General features: G+C 47.9%; 1 long non-coding RNA gene across 1 annotated transcript in view; it reads right to left on the bottom strand.

The window, feature by feature from the left end:
• Positions 1–7,580: 7,580 nt before the first annotated feature.
• The window catches only part of LOC121021989 (uncharacterized), an 11,996-nt gene continuing 796 nt past the window's right edge, over positions 7,581–18,780 (bottom strand). The window contains exons 2-3 of the long non-coding RNA XR_005786767.1: positions 17,682–17,844; positions 7,581–7,823 (exon numbers count right to left, since the gene is read on the bottom strand). This is a non-coding gene — a long non-coding RNA (uncharacterized LOC121021989). The remainder of the gene's footprint in view (positions 7,824–17,681; positions 17,845–18,780) is intronic.

Genomic DNA, 18,780 nt, shown 5'->3' with positions numbered 1-18,780 from the left:
TTTGATTTGCATCACCCTGATGAAGAGTGATGTTGAGCATCTTTTCACGTGTCTGTTGGCCATCTGGTTGTCATCTTTGGAAAAATGTCTACTTAGGTGCTCCGTCCATTTTTAAATCAAATTGTTTGGGTTTTTTTTTTTTATGTTGAGTTGTAGAAGTTCTTTTATGTGTGTGTGGATTTTAACCCCCTTATTGGCTATATCATTTGCAAATATCTTCTCCCATTCAGCAGGTTGCCTTTTTATTTTGTTGATGGTTTCCTTTGCTGTGCGGAAGCTTTTTATTTCAGTGTAGTCCCAGTAGTTTATGTTTGCTTTTGTTTCCTTTGCCTGAGGAGACATATCTAGGAAAATGCTGCTATGGCTGATGTCAAAGAGATTACTACCTGTGTTTTCTTTTAAGTTTTATGGTTTCAGGTCTGACATTTAGGTCTTTAATTCCTTTTGAGTTTGTTTTTGTGTATGATGTAAGACAGTGGTCTTTTGCATGTAGCTGTCCGGTTTTCCCAACACTGGGGGGCATGTTAAATGGTGAAATCACCAACAAAAAGCACCAAAACAAGAAAAACATGGCACCAAGTCGGCCATGAAAAGGGCAGTCTCTGCTGAAACAAGAAGGCAGAGCGTCGCCTTGTTTGACCTCAGCTGGCAACACACGTACCAGGCGACTCCAATGTTTCACTGGTCTGCACATGTTCTTGACTGACTGTGAAAACCCCCAGAGTACTGATTTGGGGGTTACAAATAAGTGTTAGTAAGGAGGTGAATTTGCAAACGTGGAATCCACAAATAGGATAAAGTAAATACCGAAAGCCTTTGAGAATAGCGCCTGGTGTGTAGGAAGCGTTTAACAAATAGTGTTATTGTGTACACTTTATAACTCCTGTGAGACCGCTATTGCTATTTCCATTTTATAGACGAGGAGAGCGAATGTCTGAGAGGTTGAAGGACTGAGCCCATGTCACATAGTTGGCCACTGATGCATCAGGACTTGAACCCAGGTATAGACCTGGCCTAACTCTTTTTTTATGCCGCCTAGAGCCCGAGGCTTTTGCTCCTTCCATGTGGCCTCTGCACAGGCACACAGGCACTGGCTGAACATGATACACATGCAAGACAGCCCTCCACACCCCCCCCCCCCCCCCCCATACCCAAACAGAATCTCCTGTGTTTACATGAGAGCTTCCTTTCCCAAACCTCCTTAACTCTGAGACGCCTTAGGGAACAAAGAGGTTGCCAATCTTCCTGCCCAGGCCACTGCATTCCTCCCTTCTGGCGGCAGCCTTCCCATGCCTTTTCTCTTCCTTCTGCCTCAGTATCTCCCACCCCATGCCAAGGCGGCCTGGCAAAAAGGCTTGGGGACAAGTGGCTGATTATGGATCTTCTCAGCTGGCCTCACCCAGCCAAGAACAGAAGTCCCAGGAGAAAGGAGAGGAAGACAGGATGGGGAGGAGGTGGAGACTCCCGGGCCCAATGACCCCCACAAGGCTTTCCACAGAGTAGGGAGCAGAAGGGAGGTCGGGCAGGCAGAGGGGCAGGTGTGAGGGGCATGACTGCCCAGCAGGACAGGCAATGACCGAAGCCCCAGAGCCCACATCCCAGTCGGTCTTCAGCAAACCAGCACCCCTCTGGACCAGATACGTCACCCTGTCACCCTCCCGGGCCAGGATTCTCTGAGTGGGTTTTAGACCCCCTCTGAAATCTGGGAGGGTGTACGATTCTGCATTGCCATTTACCTGTTACCAGGGGTCAGTAAGCCATGGCCTGCAGGCCGAATCTAGCTGGTGGCCTGTCTGTGTACCACTCCTGAGCTAAGAATGGTTTTCACATTCTTAAAGTGTTGAAGATAGTGGGAGAAGGTAGAGGCCAGAACACCATATGTCACCCACAAAGCCTAAAATACTTTTTGTAGGAAAAGTTTGCCAGCCCCCCACCAGATTGACGTCGCCATGGAGGCCCTACACCCACCCATCGCTGGCAGGTGGCATTGCCTATGCTACTTAACCTCTAAAAAGCTGTTTCCCCAACCGTGAAGTGAAGGCTATTGCCCTACGCCCCAGGGCTGTGAGAATTAAATCAGGTATCATCCCACTTGGGACAGTGTAGTTAGCTGATGGTGGCCATGGCAGGGGCGATAAAGGCACCGTGTGTGGTGGGAAGATGAGGGAAAGGGTCCCATCCTGACCACGGGACCATTACAGAGATGTTCCAGAGAAGTCGGGAAAACCGAAGCAGATATCTGAGGTCAAACAGATGTAAATAGGATGTCCCAGAGACAGCTTTCCACAGACTCACGAGTGTCCTTGGAGCCTCCCTTCACTGCCCCAGTCTGTGTCTCCTCACCCCCTGCCCCTTGCGGCTTTGCCTGTCACCCTTCTCCAGACTTCTGTCTTGGGCCTCTTCTCTCATAGGACTTGGCTGTTTTCAGGAAGCTGGTTAACCTCCTCTGCCATATTTGTTGCCAACAGCCACAGGGATTTCATATCCTAGGAGCATTTTCAATTAACAAGTAACTCCTAGACCCCCAAATATCCACGGATCTTTATCTCTAATTGTGTAATGTCCGCACAGCGACAGGCTTTTGGAGCTATTCTGGAAATCATAGATGGCCACTTCCATGCAAAGCATCCTTTTATTTTCCCACATTCCTTCCAACACTGGGACCGAAATCTGGCCTGCCAGGGCCTTGCCTCTCAGATCAACTAAATGTCAAATTCAATGTCACACATTTAGCTCAGACAGACAAATGTAACTCGTCAGACAGACTAATGTAAGCACATGACTTGGCCACAGAGTTCTGTGTAGCTCTGGTCCAGCTGGCCCTCTGAGTCTGCTAGGCTTGGGGTTCACCTCTCACTAGCCCTTGGTGCTTGAAGGAGGCAGCATCTCTCAGGGGTCCCAGGAGGGGGCCCAGACCACTGCCGTATTTTTAGATTGCCAGTACATATATTTTATAAAATGAGGAAGTACCCAAACAAGGTTATAAAACTTGAGATCTGTTTCAAATATTTACAATGCAAAATTTACACCCTCCGCCTGAAAGTATAATACAATCTTATGGTGTAAATCTACAAAATCATTTCAGGATTTATAACAAATATTGATCCTGAACTCTTACCCAAAATGGCCCAATGGTAAGATAGATGCGAGTTTAGAGTTGAACAGCATGTATCTTTTTTGTGTGCTGTCACTGTGTGTCTCTGTGTCTGATTATCACTTATTGAGAGAGGAGGTCCGTGAAAATGAGACCCAAGCTGAGTGGCGAGGCCTGTCTGTTCTGATTCTCCAGGGAATGGCCAGGTACCTCTCCTAACCCTGGGCCGTGCTAAGTGTCTGCTCTGGCTCTAACCCCAGATCTGACTCTTACATCAAGCCTGCCTCAGAGTCCGCCAGCTTCTCCTCCTGGGCAAGTGCAATTTCTTTAATTCTGATGCAGAAGAACAGCCATCACCCTGCTCTGCCCTCCCTCCCCTGTCCCTGCTTCTAAGAAAGTCACCAGCTTCATCTCCTCCTAGAGCTCAAAAAATACCTCTTAAGTACAGTACTGGAAAGGGAGAGTAAGTTTACAATGGACAAATGCTACCCCTGCCACGTGGTCAACGTCAACACCAACAGTCACAGGTCATGTTGATAGTATATACCCTTGATATGTAATAAATCAACAGTCACAGGTCATGTTGATAGTATGTATTCTTGATATATAATGAAAACGGCACGTTACCTCTGTGATCTTCCTCCCCAAAAGCCCTAACCCCAACCTAATCATGAGAAAATATCAGACAAATTCTAACTGAGGAACATTCTAAATTTTTTTAATGTTTATTTATTTTTGAGATAGAGGGAGGGGCAGAGAGAGAGAGCGGCACAAAGAATCTGAAGCAGGTTCCAGTCTCTGAGCTGTCATCGCAGAGCCTGATGTGGGGTTCGAACTCACGAACCGTGAGATCATGACCTGAGCCAAAGTTGAACATGTAACCAACTGAGGCACCCAGACGCCCCTATTTGAGGAACACTCTACAAAATTCCTGACCGTACTCCTCAAAATTGTCAAGGTCATCAAAAACAAGGAAAGTCTAAGAAATTGTCATAGCCAAAAGGAGCCTAAGGAGACATGACAACTGAATGTAATGTGGCATCCTGGAACAGAAAAGGAACATTAGGTAAAAAAATAAAGAAAGAAAGAAATCTAAATAAACTATGTACTTTACTTAATGATAATGTATCTATATTGGTTCATTAATAGTGATGTATGTGCCATACTAATGCAGGAGGTCTATAATAGGAGAAACTGGACACAGGTTAAGAGGAATTCTCTGTACTATATCTGCACAACAGTTCTATAAATCTAAAAATATTCTAATATTTAATTTTTTTAATGTTCATTTATTTTTTTTAATTTTTTTTAACATTTATTTATTTTTGAGACAGAGAGAGACAGAGCATGAATGGGGGAGGGTCAGAGAGAGAGGGAGACACAGACTCCGAAACAGGCTCCAGGCTCTGAACTGTCAGCACAGAGCCTGACGCGGGGCTCGAACTCACGGACCGCGAGATCATGACCTGAGCCGAAGTCAGAGGCTCAACCGACTGAGCCACCCAGGGGCCCCAATGTTCATTTATTTTTGAAAGAGAGAGACAGAGTGCGAGCGGAGGAGGGACAGAGAGAGGAGGACACAGAATCTGAAGCAGGTTCTGTGATGCCCGAGGTCGCGAAACCCCCCACAAGAGACCACCAGAGTCGTAAGTCAAAGCCAAGCGGAAAGGGTCGTTTATTGCAGGTTCGAACCTGGACCTCCGCGCACTCGTTGCCAGTGACGCTAAGAGGCCCCGATCAGGGTTGGTACAGCGTTTTTATAGACAGAGACAAATAGCATAGGGGAGGTTTCAGATTATAAGGGGCCTGATTAGTTGATTTTAAAGTAAGGACATTTGTTGTTCTCTGCTTGGACGTCCTTTGTCTGTCTTTTGGCAGGAAGGCTTTGTCCGTTACTTGTGGCGGGAGAAAAAGGGGGAAGGGGGAAGGGAAGGAATGTGTTAAGCAAGCAAGATTACAGAAGCGAGAAAATGCTGGTTAGTAAGTATTTTTATAATCTTAGGGTATAGCAAACTAAGTCTAGAAAAATTTAACGGTGCTCACATCGAACAATAGGCAAGACATACAAAATTTTAAATCCATTCTCTACAGTTCCAGGCTGCGAGCTGTCAACAAAGAGGCCGACACAGGGCTCAAACCCACAAACTGTGAGATCATTACCTGAGCTGAAGTTGAACGCTTAACCGACTGAGCCACCCAGGTGCCCCAATCTAAAAATATTGTAAAATAAAAACTTATAAAATAAAAAGATTCATGAGTGAATGTCTCTGTTTCATCTTTACCCATTTCCAAAGTACAAACTACCAGGCTAACACAGAGGGTAATGCGGCAAGGTGGTTAAGAACATAGGCTTCGGCCTCAGATGCATGAGGTCTGAGGCCTGGCTCTGCCACTCACTGTTGATGTGTCTTTGGGGGAGTTACTGGACCCCTCCATGCTTCAGTTGCCTGCATAACAACAGGCAGGGAGCGATAACAATAGCATTTATTTCATGGATTTGTTGACAAAATTAGTATGTAAAGCTCTTAACCAGAGCCTAAATCAGAAAATATTTGCTGTGACGTTAATATTTTGTGTAGCCAAGAGATAACGTCTGGAAGGAGGGTTGCCCAACATGGGGAGAGCCATGTTGTTACAGGCCCTCCCACAGCCCTCAGATCACACCATGAAGAGTTGTCGTTGGGTCCCGAAAAGGATGGCGTCCAGGAGAGGAAGAGGAAGGGGGTGTCTGGAAGACCTCCCATAAGTGACCAAACTCAGGAGCCTCCTTGGAATGCGGGGGGAAGTACAGGGTGTTGCTGTGACTTCTACAAAGGCATCCTGGCCTCTGTGTTCATGACCCGGGGCACTGGTGAGTACAATGGCCGGAAGAGCTATTCACCGCCCAGCCCAGCGTCTGAGCCGTGCCTCCCTTGGTCCCTGAGAGAGGCTGTTCACCAAGTCCTGCTGAAGCAACCCCACCTCCGTCAGAAACACAGCACCCACCTCCCAAATAAACCACTGGGTAACCTGGGCCTCCAGCGCCCCCACCAGCCAGGCCTCAGCAAGGCCATCTGCAGAGTGGCCAGACCAGCACCGGTCTTGGCCTTGGGACAAGCCGGCTTCCTCTGAGCCTACCCCTCAGCATTTATGGAGCACCATCTGTGAGCAAGTCCCTAGGGGCACTGGCTTTCCCAACAGGTGGCACAGAGGCCTGTGCCAGGCCTGAACTGAAAGTCACAATAGTGGGTGTGAATTCTGCCGTGTCTCTTATTAGCTGGATGGCCTTCAGCAGGAAACTCAACTTCTCAGTGCCTCAGCTTTCTCCCTGTCACTGAGAGAAATCTCTCACAGCCTGGGAAAAAGCACAGGAAATCGTGTGGACGAGGGCACTTGGAGGGCCGCCCAGCACATGGCTTTCTTCCTCATGCAGCACCTGCTGAAAAAGACCTTTGTGATGAGGTTTTGGGGTGACAGTGGGGTTCGCGGGGTCCGGAGCCGATGGCCAAGAAAGTATTCTTGAAGCCATCTTTGGTGCAAAAAGGTGATTTTATTAAAGCACGGGGACAGTACCAGCGGACAGAAAGAGCTGCCCAGGGGACCATGAGGAGAGACTGGTTTTATCCTGCGGGGTTAGGGGTTAGGAGGCATAAAGTCCAGGGGTAGTTTCCAGGGAGATTTTCATATGCTAAAGAAGATTCCCAGGATAGTGGAGGCCTAGCTATTGTCAGGCTAACATTGTTTTTCCCTCTAGCAAAGCATTAGCATTCAGACCGTTGGGAGTTCCTGGAGAAACTTTTTACTCTGCCAGCCTCAAGTATTTGTCAATGGACTGCAGGTTATAAGAACATTTAGTTCTATCTGCCATTTCCTTCTGCCTTCTTTTCCCACATCACTATGGAGGGGTGATGGTGGGGCTCCAGGAGAAGGAGTCTATAGGTTTCTGGAGATTAAGCTATTGAGATTGCCTTTTTCTTGTGATTTACTAAGATATTTGTCAATAGATGGAGACTCGGGTCCCGTGGGACTATGATCTTGATCAGTTAACCATTTGTTTTTCCCCTTTTCTTTGTCCTTGGGCAGCCAGGAATATCACACTTATCTCACCTTGGGGGGGCAAGGGGGTGTGGCCTGTCAATTTGCCCACTGAGGCTTACAGGTGAGGACTAACCCCATTCAAATGATGAGGAACCTGGGCCCAGAAGGCTGAAAGGGATTCCTCCAAAGTTACCCCACAGGCTAGTGACAGAGGCCATGGTGTTATGCCCAGAATTCGTGATCCCCAAATACCACCAGGGAGCCGAGTCCGATGTAAAAACAAAAGAGCCTTTATTCGAGCTAGCTCGAGCTCAATCCCCTACTTGCACCGACGCAGCGGTGAAATACCGGGGAGAGAGAGCGAGTATCAAAAGGACAAAGGTTTTATTGGGGCCTAGGGGCACTTGGTGAGGTAATGGCTGTGGCCTCAGCCGATTGGCTGGGGAAGGGTCCGAGTCCTGTTGGGGGGGGGGGGTGGTTATTCAAGGGGAGGAGGCGTGGTCAAGGTGAAGGACACAGAACAAGATGGAGTTGGCCGGCGTAGGCCCGCCCTTTCAATGCAACCGGACGACTCAAGTGTCACCTCATCATCTCAAAGGGATGGAGCTTCACTGAGGTTTCTGACCTCAGCTGAGTTCAGCAACAGGATTCCCAAGTCTGTTCCTGGCGTATGGCTTGATCATTCGTCTCTCTGGGACTCCATTCTCCTCCTCTGTAGTTTGGACAGAATAAGCAGGAAGAACATTCAATTTGATTCAAACAGAGCTCTAGTTTTATTGACCACCTGCTTTGTGTGAGGCACTTTAGCGGTCTCTGTGGTATACAAAAAACAAAAAACACTCTAGTTCCTACCCACAAGGAGCGCATAAAAATAACAGTAATGAAAATCTGAAAACACCTTACAGTTTTTCTTTTTCTTACTTTTCCTTCAAAATAGGCAGGCGTTCCTGGCACTGTTTCACACACACAGACCTGCGATGGAAGGAGCTAGCCTAAGTGGGGAACTGTGATGTTCTCACCAAATCCCATTACACTTTCCACGAAGCACTGTCTCTAAAAAACTAGAATCTAAGACACAATTTGATGACATCTGCTGTTTCGTCTAGGGCTCTCTCAGCTGCAAGTGACCAAAGAAAAAAAGAAAAAGGCAGAAACCAAATACGAGCTCACAGAACTGAAAAGTCCAGCAGACGGGCTGAGCCGCTTCTGGTGTCGCCTGACCGAGGTTTACGCTACCACAAAACCCTGGTTCCTTTCCACGTCTCGGCTCGTCTTTGATCTGCTCCCTGAGCTGGTGTCTTCTCAGGCCACCTCCGATGGCAAAAATGGAGACAGTGGTTTCCATGTCCACGCTTCCAGATTCAAGCCTGTGGGGGAGGAGCCCCCACCTCTCTTCCAGAAAGTCTCATTGGCTCTGGTTGGAGCCCAGGCCCCTCCCAAGCCTGGAAGACAAACTGGTTTGGGCCAGTCGGGCTGACTCGTAGAGTGGGATCAATCCCACCCAAAGTATAAGTGCCAGAATGGGGAGCAGGGGTGGGGGGAAGGAAGGGGAGGTTCTTAAAGGGCGTGTGAGGTGCTTTTTTACCCAAAGGGTGAATGGATGCTCAGTGGCCTGAGATGCGCACGTGTGAAAATGAAAATGAATTAAACTCCGTCATCCACCTTGTCTTTGTCTCTGATTCAGTGGCTTTGTCTCTGGTTCTTTGAACAGCCTCCTGTTGGATAACAATTTTGCCCTATTGGTATCTAAACCACAGCCTCCAAGGGTACTTAAGTGTTTTCAAGATAGGAGAGGTTAAGCAAAAACTAAACAGTCCCAAATTTGGATTGGAAATAGATTTAACGGCTTATTGGGCAGCAATTGTGAACCGATATTTTCGGTCTTCCAAGCAGATCCTGGGGGTCCATCTTTCGCTTCCGCTCACCTCCCCCATCTACCCAGTAAGTCACCAAAACGTGACAGTTCTAATTCAGAAATGCTTCCCAGCTCTGGTCCCTCCTGTCCATCCCATCATCACTGGGTCAATGCCAGCCCATCGTCTCTCACCTGGACTTTATTTAAGTTTTTAAGTTTATTTTTATTCGTTTTGAGAGAGAGAGAGAGAGCACCAACAGGGGAGGGGCAGAGAGAGAGGGAGGCAGAGGATTTGAAGCGGGCTCTGCCAGAGCAAAGAGCCCGCTGTGGGGCTTGAACCCGCGAACCCAAGGTCATGACCTGAGCCAGTCAGATGCTTAACTGACTGAGCCACCCAGGTTCCCCCACTTACCTGGACTTTAAAAGTGTCTTAACTAGCATTCCTGGCTCCGTCCCTCCCCACCTGTCTACCTCCTCACCAGGGCTATTTTGCCCACCAAATGCTGACTAAGCCACACCCCTACTGCATCAGGCAGGCTGCTGGGGGGAAGCAGAGGAACTCTCAGAGGGGTTTTCTAAAGAGAGTTTAATGCAGGATTAAGTGAATGGACAGGGGTGGGGATGCCTCTGGGGATTAGCTGTGGGCAGCAGAAAGCCTCCCCCTCCCTAGGCCTGAGAGGCAGAGAGAAACCATGCTACTGAAGCCAAGGAAAGCCAGAGCTATGGCCACAGAGGGATGCAGCCACTGCTTGGAGTGTGACAAGGGAACCGGGGGATAAATACCCCAACCTATCTCTCTTCCTGTCCTCCAACCAGGGGGCCAGGGAGCCTGGGTGAAGCAGTGTTTGGAGAAGGTGAGAAGTGAGTGGATGGGCTAGCAGGAAGGAGAACAAAGAGAAAATAACCAGCGCACACACGAGGCCTAGATTCACTCCCTCTCACTCTCAGGAGCACGCCCAAGTTGGTGAGTCCAGGCCAGCAGGCACTCTGGCCACACCATCTCCCTACAACCTCTCACCACCTCCATGCCCACGTCCGTCACCCCAGATCTACATAGCCCTTTTGTGACTTCCCACCTTGCCAGGTGCTATGCTCTCTGCTTATATTACGCTTTCCCCGTTCCCCACCGTCTCCTCTTCCTTATATGTCAAACTCCTATTCATCCATCAAGTCCTTTCTCTGAGGGCACCTCCTTGATGCAGCCTTCACTAAGTCCCACACTCAGATCTCCTCTGCTCCCACAGCCACCTACATAGCCTCCATCAAAGCAGCTGTGACCTTATTCTGGGACAGTTTGCCTGTCTATCACCCTGTTCAGGTTGTGAGCTCCTTGAGGTTGGGGAACGAGTCTATTCACCTCTCCATCCTTGGCATAAACACAGTATCAGGCACATGGTCAGTCGATAAATAGTCATCGAATCTATGAATAAAAATAAAAGATGAGGAGAGGACTTTTATTTCTTTCTACTTCTCACCCCCACTCCTATTTTTTTGCTCCCACAACAGAGAAGCAGAGTGGGTCAGGAGTAAGAAAGAGAAAGAGGAATGCATACTCCAATATCCACCCAGGACTCTTCTCCAATCCGGTTCCAGGCTCTGCCTGACATAATATGGGCCAGCTTCTTCCTTAGCCCTTCTTTTACTGGACAAGTGCTAGGTGTGAATTGGGCAGACCTAAGGAAACAGCTTTGTCCACCAGGCCCTTGCCCTGCCCCTGGGACTTTCTGCAGTAGCAACTAACCCACCCAGGAGAGATCCCAATCAGCTGGCATGGTCAGGAGGGGGATTCTACTGCCTCTGCCATTATAAGCACATTTTATCAACACACGTCTGACTGAACCAGGGTGTAGGGGTAGAGGGCAGTCATGGCAAGACTCATTCTTTCCCCTTCTTACAGTGCTCATTCATTTACAATGTGTACCCAGTGCTCCAAAGGGCCAGGCACTGAGGACACGGCAGTGAATGAGCACAAAAGGTCCCTGGCTTCCTGGACCCACAGTCTAGAGGGGGAGATAGACACTGAACAAGTAATTGTTCCTATATTGTGATGGGACCGTAGAGAAGGGGGAGGAGGCAGTGGAGGGAAGGAGCAACCAAGAGAACAAATGGAATGAAAGAAAGGCAGAAGCAGAAGAATCCTCACAAACCAGCTCTTCTCTCTGTGAGTCTGAATTCCAGAAATCAAGGGACCCTGGCAGGAAGCGTTACCACCAGGAGAGGTATTATATCCATTTCCTGGGGCTGCCGGAACCTACTGCAGACTCGGGGGTAAACAATGAGAATGTATGGTCTCATGGCCCCAGGGGCCAGAGGTCTGAGACAAGGGGGACAGGGTTGGTTCCTGCTGAGGCTGTGAGGGACAGCATTTCATGCCTCTCCCCTACCTCTGTGGGTTTGCAGTCCCCCTTGTGGGTGTTCCTTGGCTTGTCAATGGTGTTCTCCCTGTCTTCACAATGTCTTCCCTTTGTCTGTGTCTCTTTCTCTTCACAGGGCCTTTGTGAGTGTGTGTGTGTGTGTGTGTGTGTGTGTGTGTGTGTGTGTGTGTAAAATATACATAACGAAACAATTTACCATTTCAACCATTTTGAAGCCTAAGAGTTCAGTGGCATGAAGCACATTCACAACATTGGGCAATCATCACCGCCATCCATCTCCAGAACTTCTGCATCTTCCCAAACTGAAACTCTGTCCCCATCCCCCATTACCCTAGCCCCTGGTAGCCACTGCTCTCTCTTCTGTCTTCAGGAGTTTGAGTATTCTAGGTACCTCAGAAGGGGAACCGTACAATATTTGTCCTTTTGTGCCTGGCTAATTGCATTTAGCATCACGTCTCCAAAATCCATCCCTGTCTGCGTGGCATTCTTTTTATAAGGACAGAATCATATTGGATTAGGGGCCCACTCTAGCCCAGTGTAATCTTATTTTAACTTGACTGATTATATCTGCAGTGACGTGATTTCCAGTTGCAGTCATATTCTGAGGTACACGGCGGTGGGGACCTCAACATATGAATTCGGGAGTGGGGGGCACGATTCAACCCAGAAAGACACTGACCAAAACAGAGATGGGAGGTACAGAAAAGGCGCCTCTGATGGGCAAAGTGGGAGGGGTGCGAGTTCTTGTTTTGTTGACCCCTAACCCCGCTGTATTCCTGACTGGGGCCACTTTCCTGGCTCATTTCCTCAACCTGGCTTACTCACTGCACAGGAAGGGACGGGCAGGAATGGCTGGCTGCTGAGCCAGGGACACCTCACCTCTGACTAGGCCTAGTCCCACACACCAGCCCTCCCCACTCTGTGTTCTGCCTGGACAGTGGGTGGCCACTTAGCCCTCAGAGGGAGGCCAAGCAGGCCCCTTTCTCTCTTGACGAGGTCCTTATCCAGGGGCCCAGCTGTCCCGGCTGAGAAGCATCCACTGCAAGCCACATCCATCCACATATATGAAGCACTCCCTTTTCAACAGCTATGTACTAACACCCACTGAAGGCCTGGTCTAGGCCCCAGAGATAGAGCAGCAAATAAAAGGACTGCCATTGTCCCTGTGAAGTTTACATTCAAGTGGAAGGAGACAGGCAAAACAAACCAATGTGCTTCAGGTGGTGATTAAGGGTGATGGAGGAACAAAGCAGGGGAGGAGGACAGGGAATGGGTGACTGAGCTGGGCTGGGCTGGGTTGTGTCACTGGTAAAGCTGAGAAGCTATCCAATAGGGGTGCTTCAGAGCAGAGGCCCAGAAGAAGGAGGGATTCTGGTGAAACACTGAGTGCCCAGGCCAAAGGGGGAGTGTGCCTGTTGATTTCAGGAACAGTGGAGAGTCCAGGGTGTATGTGTTGGGAAAGGTGCACCATATACTGCGGGCCCTAAGGAATTGGGCTTCACCCTGAGGACCTGAGGATACAAAAGGAAGGCGAACAAAATGTCCCATGCCCTCAGGGAACTTCCAGTCTCAGTTTGGGAGCAGAGCAAGCCCCAGAGGTGGAATTCATGCTAAATATGTGGAACCCAGCTTGCCTCAAGAGAGAGGAACCTGGACTGCCAGGCTTGGGGAAACACTGCATGTCTCAATTTAGAAGCCTGGTTTTCTGTGTCAATGTTAGTTTAAGACTCTTTGTTCCAACGGCGGTTGTTTGTTTGTTCATCTTAAATTTAAATTGGGAGGGAAAGCACAGTAATTTCTGGGTTAACCACTTTTGCCTCGGAAAGCTGGCTAATCCAGCCACAGCCATCCCCCCACCCGCCACAGAAGGCAGGACACAGTGTGTGTGTGTGTGTGTGTGTGTGTGTGTGTGTGTGTACGCATGCGTGTGCATGCACAGGACGGTATATAACACCCTCCCCAGCTGGCCTCTTGGGGCCAGGAAGGAAATGATGTCTCCCTCTCACCATCTTCCCTTGACCCCTCCAGCTTCTGGTTTTCCTGGGACTGTTCCTCTCTGCTGGAGGGAGGGACAGGGCAGGTACAGGAATTGAGGAAGAAGCTGGGGAGACACTTTTGAGGATGTATATGGCAGAAACAGATGTGTACAAGTAAACAAGGTGACTGGGAGAAGTGTGGGCACAGCCCCTGTAAGTGTTGTGACCAGAGTGCATTCTTGTGACTCTACAAATTTGGGAAAACAACTTGCAGATCTGGACAAGTTAACAAAGAGAGGGGTGCAGAGGGATGGACCAGGGCCAGAGCTAAAAATAAGGAAGTATTTCCATGCCGAGTAAAAGCATTAGCATCTGTGGGATTGTGTGGCAGGGAGAGGAGTTTTAGCCCATCATCAGGCACAGTGAGGCCAGAGAAGCAGGGGAGAGCTGGGGGGGGGGGGGGGGGGCTCCATCTTCAGCAGTGAGAGGACAGTGCTTCCCCAAACCCCAAAGAGGACAAGGCTGTTCCTGCCTGGAAGCCAAGCAGAGATAAGGCCCAAGGTGGGGCGGGGAAGGGTTGACAGCAAAGACTATCCCGTAGCAGAAGATTCCAAGTGGTTATGGATCCCTGGAGGCCGGCTCTAGGTCAGGGCCCTGTACTCCCCAGTAGCCAGAGGGGGCGGGGCAGACTTCAAACCTCCTCCCCAAGGAGCAGTTAAGGTGTGGCCTGGAGTGGGAGAGAACGGAAGCTGAATTTACTGTGTGGGGGATATTTTCCATAGGGTCCCACAAGGATGCTGAAACATAGATATTTTTGTTCCTTTTCTACAGATGATGGAAACAGAAAAGGCTCACATAATCCCAGGGCCATTCAGCAAATAAGTGCCCCCATCCCTGCCCCCAGCCTAGGACACTCCTTCTCCCACTCCACACTCATCTAAAAAGCAGAAGGAGGGGCGCCTGGGTGGCGCAGTCGGTTAAGCGTCCGACTTCAGCCAGGTCACGATCTCGCGGTCCGTGAGTTCGAGCCCCGCGTCAGGCTCTGGGCTGATGGCTCAGAGCCTGGAGCCTGTTTCCGATTCTGTGTCTCCCTCTCTCTGCCCCTCCCCCGTTCATGCTCTGTCTCTCTCTGTCCCAAAAATAAATAAACATTGAAAAAAAAATAAAAAATAAAAAAAATAAAAATAAAAAGCAGAAGGATTGCCGTGTGGAAGGGAAAGCAAACTCATTCCATGTGGTGGCCAGAAGGCAGAACATGGACAGGGGTCACAGGGAGGGTGAAAACCTTTCCAATAACCACAAAGACCCATAGGAGACTGCCAGCCCAAGCAGGAGGTGAGCTCGCACAGGTACGGAGAGGGATCCTGGAGGTCCCCATCACTCAGAGAAGCTACGCCATGTGGGAGCAGCATGGGAGCCTGCCAGGATCCACTGGCCCTTGACACGCCCTTCGTGTGGGAAGGAGGGAGCCTCAACTTGGGAAAAAATAGGAGATCAGTGATGGCCACCCTCTCTCAGATGCTGCTTTGGAGCTATCCCTGGAGCACCCAGGGAAAGATCCTTGTTATGGTAATTATGTTAATAGTATTACTAACAGCTGGCCTTTTTGTTTAAATTAATTTATTATTATTATTTTTTTTTTTTTTTAATTTACATCCAAGTTAGTTAGCATATAGTGCAATAATGATTTCAGGAGTAGATTCCAGTGGCTCATCCCCTATGTATAACACCCAGTGCTCATCCCAACAAGTGTCTTCCTTAATGCCCCTTACCCATTTAGCCCATCCCCCAACCCAACCTCTCCAGCAAGCCTGTTTGTTCTCTGTATTTAAAAGTCTCGGGGCGCCTGGGTGGCTCAGTCGGTTGAGCATCGGACTTCAGCTCAGGTCATGATCTCACGGTTTGTGGGTTTGAGCCCCGCATCAGGCTCTGTGCCGATGACTCAGGGCCTGGAGCCTGCTTTGGATTCTGTGTCTCCCTCTGTTTTTGCTCCTTCCCTGCTCACACTCTGTTTCTCTCTCAAAAATGAATAAAGATTAAAAATTTAAAAAAATAAATAAATAAGGCTCTTATGTTTTGTCCTCCTCCTTATTTTTATATTACTTTTGCTTCCTTTCCCTTATGTTCATCTGTTTTGTATCTTAAAGTCCTCATATGAGTGAAGTCATATGATATCTGTCTTTCTCTGACTGACTAATCTTGGCATAATACCTTCTAGTTCCATCTACATAGTTGCAAATGGCAAGATTTCATTCTTTTTGACTGCCAAGTAATATTCCATTGTACCCACTGTGTGAATATATATACATGTATATATATACATGTGTATATGTATATATATATACGTGTGTATATATGTGTATATACATATACGTATGTGATATATATACATATCACATATGTATGTCATATATATATATATATATATATATATATATATATCACATCGTCTTTATCCATTCTTCCATCTCGATGGACATTACGGCTCTTTCCATACTTTGACAGCTGTCCTTTTATGTGCATTTACTATTGTCAGGCACTGTGCTCATTGTTTGCATGGGCTGTATGATTTAACCCTCCAAACAACCCTATGAGACAGGTGCTTTTATTACTCCCTTTTTTACAGATAAGCAGACAGTCTCAGAGACATGATGTAACTTGCCTGAAACCGCACAGCTTGTATGCGGCAAAGCTGAGACTCCAGCCCAGATCTGTCAGACTTCAGAGCCAGTGTATATAACCTGGGAAACCAGTGCTGCACAATCTCTATTCTGATACAGAAGTATCTCCAAGATGGAAGGCAGCACCTTTCCATTGCTGCTGTAACAAATTACCATAAACTTAAACACACATTTATCATACTGCCTTTCTAGAGCTCAGAAGTCTGACACGTGGCTCTCATCGCGCTAAAACCAGGTGCCCGCAGGGCTGTGTTCCTAGTTCCGGAGGCTTTAGGGAAGAAAAATTCGTTTCTTGGCCTTTTCCAGCTGCTAGAGACTGTCCTCATTCCTTGGCTTGTGGCTCCTTTCCTCTAGCTTTCAAGCCAGCACTGTCCTGTCTTTCTGACCTTTTATCACCTCTCCCTCTAACCATAGCCAGGACCACAACACTGATTTTAAGGATACATGTGCTGAGACTGGGTCCATCTGTATAATTCAGGATAATCGTCCGTATCTTAATCATATCTGCAAAGTCCCCTTTGCCATGTAAAGTAACATATGCACAGGTTCTAGGGACTAGAATGTGGACATTTGGGGGAGGCATTATTCTGCCCACTGCACATAATCAAGATGGAAAAAGGCAAATGCACCAGTAGCAAAAGGTGCTAAAAAATGGTGGGGAAAGGGAGTGAGGAATAATATGTATTAGTATTTGCATAAAGAACCTCGCATAGAAACCAGCACTGGTTGCTGGGAGGGGGGGTAGACTGATAGGGGATAGGAGGTTGGATGAAGATTTGTCATTATGGAAGTGTTCAAATACACACAAAAGTACAGAGAGTAGTATAATGAATCCCATGTACCTTCACCGTGCATCAACAATGACCACCATTTTGCCATTTGTATTTCTTTTGCCTCCCCACTTTTCGGGAAGGGGCTGAGAAGTTTAAAGAAAGTCCCAGACACCAGATCATTCTAGGCTTAAAAACTTCAGGATGAATCTCTAAGAGATAGGGTGTTTCAAAAATATACCACAATACCATCATCCACTTAAAAAATGACAGTATTTCCTTAACATCATCTGATTCATAGTCAATATTTAAATTTCCTTAATTGCCTAAAAAAATCTTTTAAATAATTGATCTGGTTCAATAAGGATCCCAACCAGGCCCATATGTTGCCTAAGGTTGATATGACTCCTAAATCCTAATCTAGAACAATTTCTAAGAGGGACACTTCTCCCTCTCCACTCTTATATCTTTCTTTTTCAATCATCTAAATGTTAAACTTCAGATGTTAAATCACCTCAAGTTAAATTTAGAGGAAAATACACCCCTCATGCTTCATGGAAAGTTAGCCTCCCAAACATCCCCAAAAGGTGGTAGGTGAGAGATAGCACCCCACGCAATGGCGACTTGGGGGTGAGAGGATGGGGGGGGGGCGGTGCCAAAAGTCCACCAAAGCCCCAGGTGGTACACGGAGTCAGGGAACCCAGGGGTCTGGCATCCTGGGGGCTTTCCTGGACTGTTGGGCAGAGGTGGGTTGATGGGTGTTGGGGACACCAGCCACAACATAGCCTGGAGTAACCTGAGGAAAGTCCCCAAAGCCAAGGATGATACAATCACTTTAAATATGCACGGAGGTGAGAACCCACAGGAAGCCCACCATCCACCACACTGTGCCAAGTGTTATACCGAGGCATACCCAGATTGGACAACCGAGGACAGCAGAGACAGGCCACGCATGAAGGATCCAGGCAGCCAGCTGATGAAACTGGAACTCAGAGACTTGGGTTCAGGTTCCCCCTCTGCCACCGGCCAACTATGCTGTCCTATGAAAGTCACCTGTGGACCTTGAGTAACCACGGCTGGGAGAAGGGGGAATGAATAGTAATATGCATTAGTATTTGTTTGCATTTGTGTAAAGAAGGATATATAAAACCCAAGTGAGAGTCAAATGAGATCCTGGGCATGGAAAGGGGAGTGGCATTTTCCCCCACTCAGTATTGTGAAGGGCCAGATACCCAAATCCCACTCCTACCAAGTTCCCCACATTATTTTTGACTCAAAAAAAAGGTTACTGCAGGATGAATAAGAATTTGCTGTGAGCAGGAAAGTTACTGTGAGAAAGAAAATGGCAGGCTCCAAGGCAAACAGGCCAGCATGAGCCCAGTGAATTCAGAGAATTAAAAGAAATGCAAGATACTAAATCACTGTGAGATCTTGGATTGGATACTGGAACAGGAAATGGACATGAGTGGAAAAACTGATGAAATCCGAATAAAATCTGTTCAGTTAATAGTACTGTACCAGTGTTAACTTCTTAGTTTGGACAAACATCCCATGGTAACATAAGATGTTAACATTAGGGGGAAGCTGTACTATTTTTACAACTTTTCTGTAACCCTAGAGTTATTCCGGACTTTAAAAGGCTATCAAGAAAGAGAGTAAGAAAAAAAGAAAAGTAGAGCAAAATGTCTAGAGCACATCAGGTTCTAGAAGTGGGGAAATGGGTGACAGACATCAGCATAGGCCAGATAACCTCCTGCATTGTGCAGGGGGGTCCAGACTTTATCGATCTTCAGGCAATGACCCTGTGGCAATATTCTCCCTCTCGCAAACCTTCTCACAGGCCCCAGGCAGACAGTAGTGACAGCTTCTTACCCCTAGGCTTACCTTAAGTGTATTACACCTGCCCATATCTGCCCGAACCCACACACACTAGGGTCCCAGGTCTTACACACACACACATACACACATACACACACACACACACACACACACACACACACACACACACACAC

Source organism: Herpailurus yagouaroundi, unplaced genomic scaffold (genome assembly GCF_014898765.1).
Source record: "Herpailurus yagouaroundi ecotype Mexico unplaced genomic scaffold, PumYag 355, whole genome shotgun sequence".
Taxonomy (NCBI): Eukaryota; Metazoa; Chordata; class Mammalia; order Carnivora; family Felidae; genus Herpailurus; species Herpailurus yagouaroundi.
The sequence above is the reverse complement of the archived record's forward strand: the minus strand, read 5'-3'. Positions and strand labels throughout refer to the sequence as shown.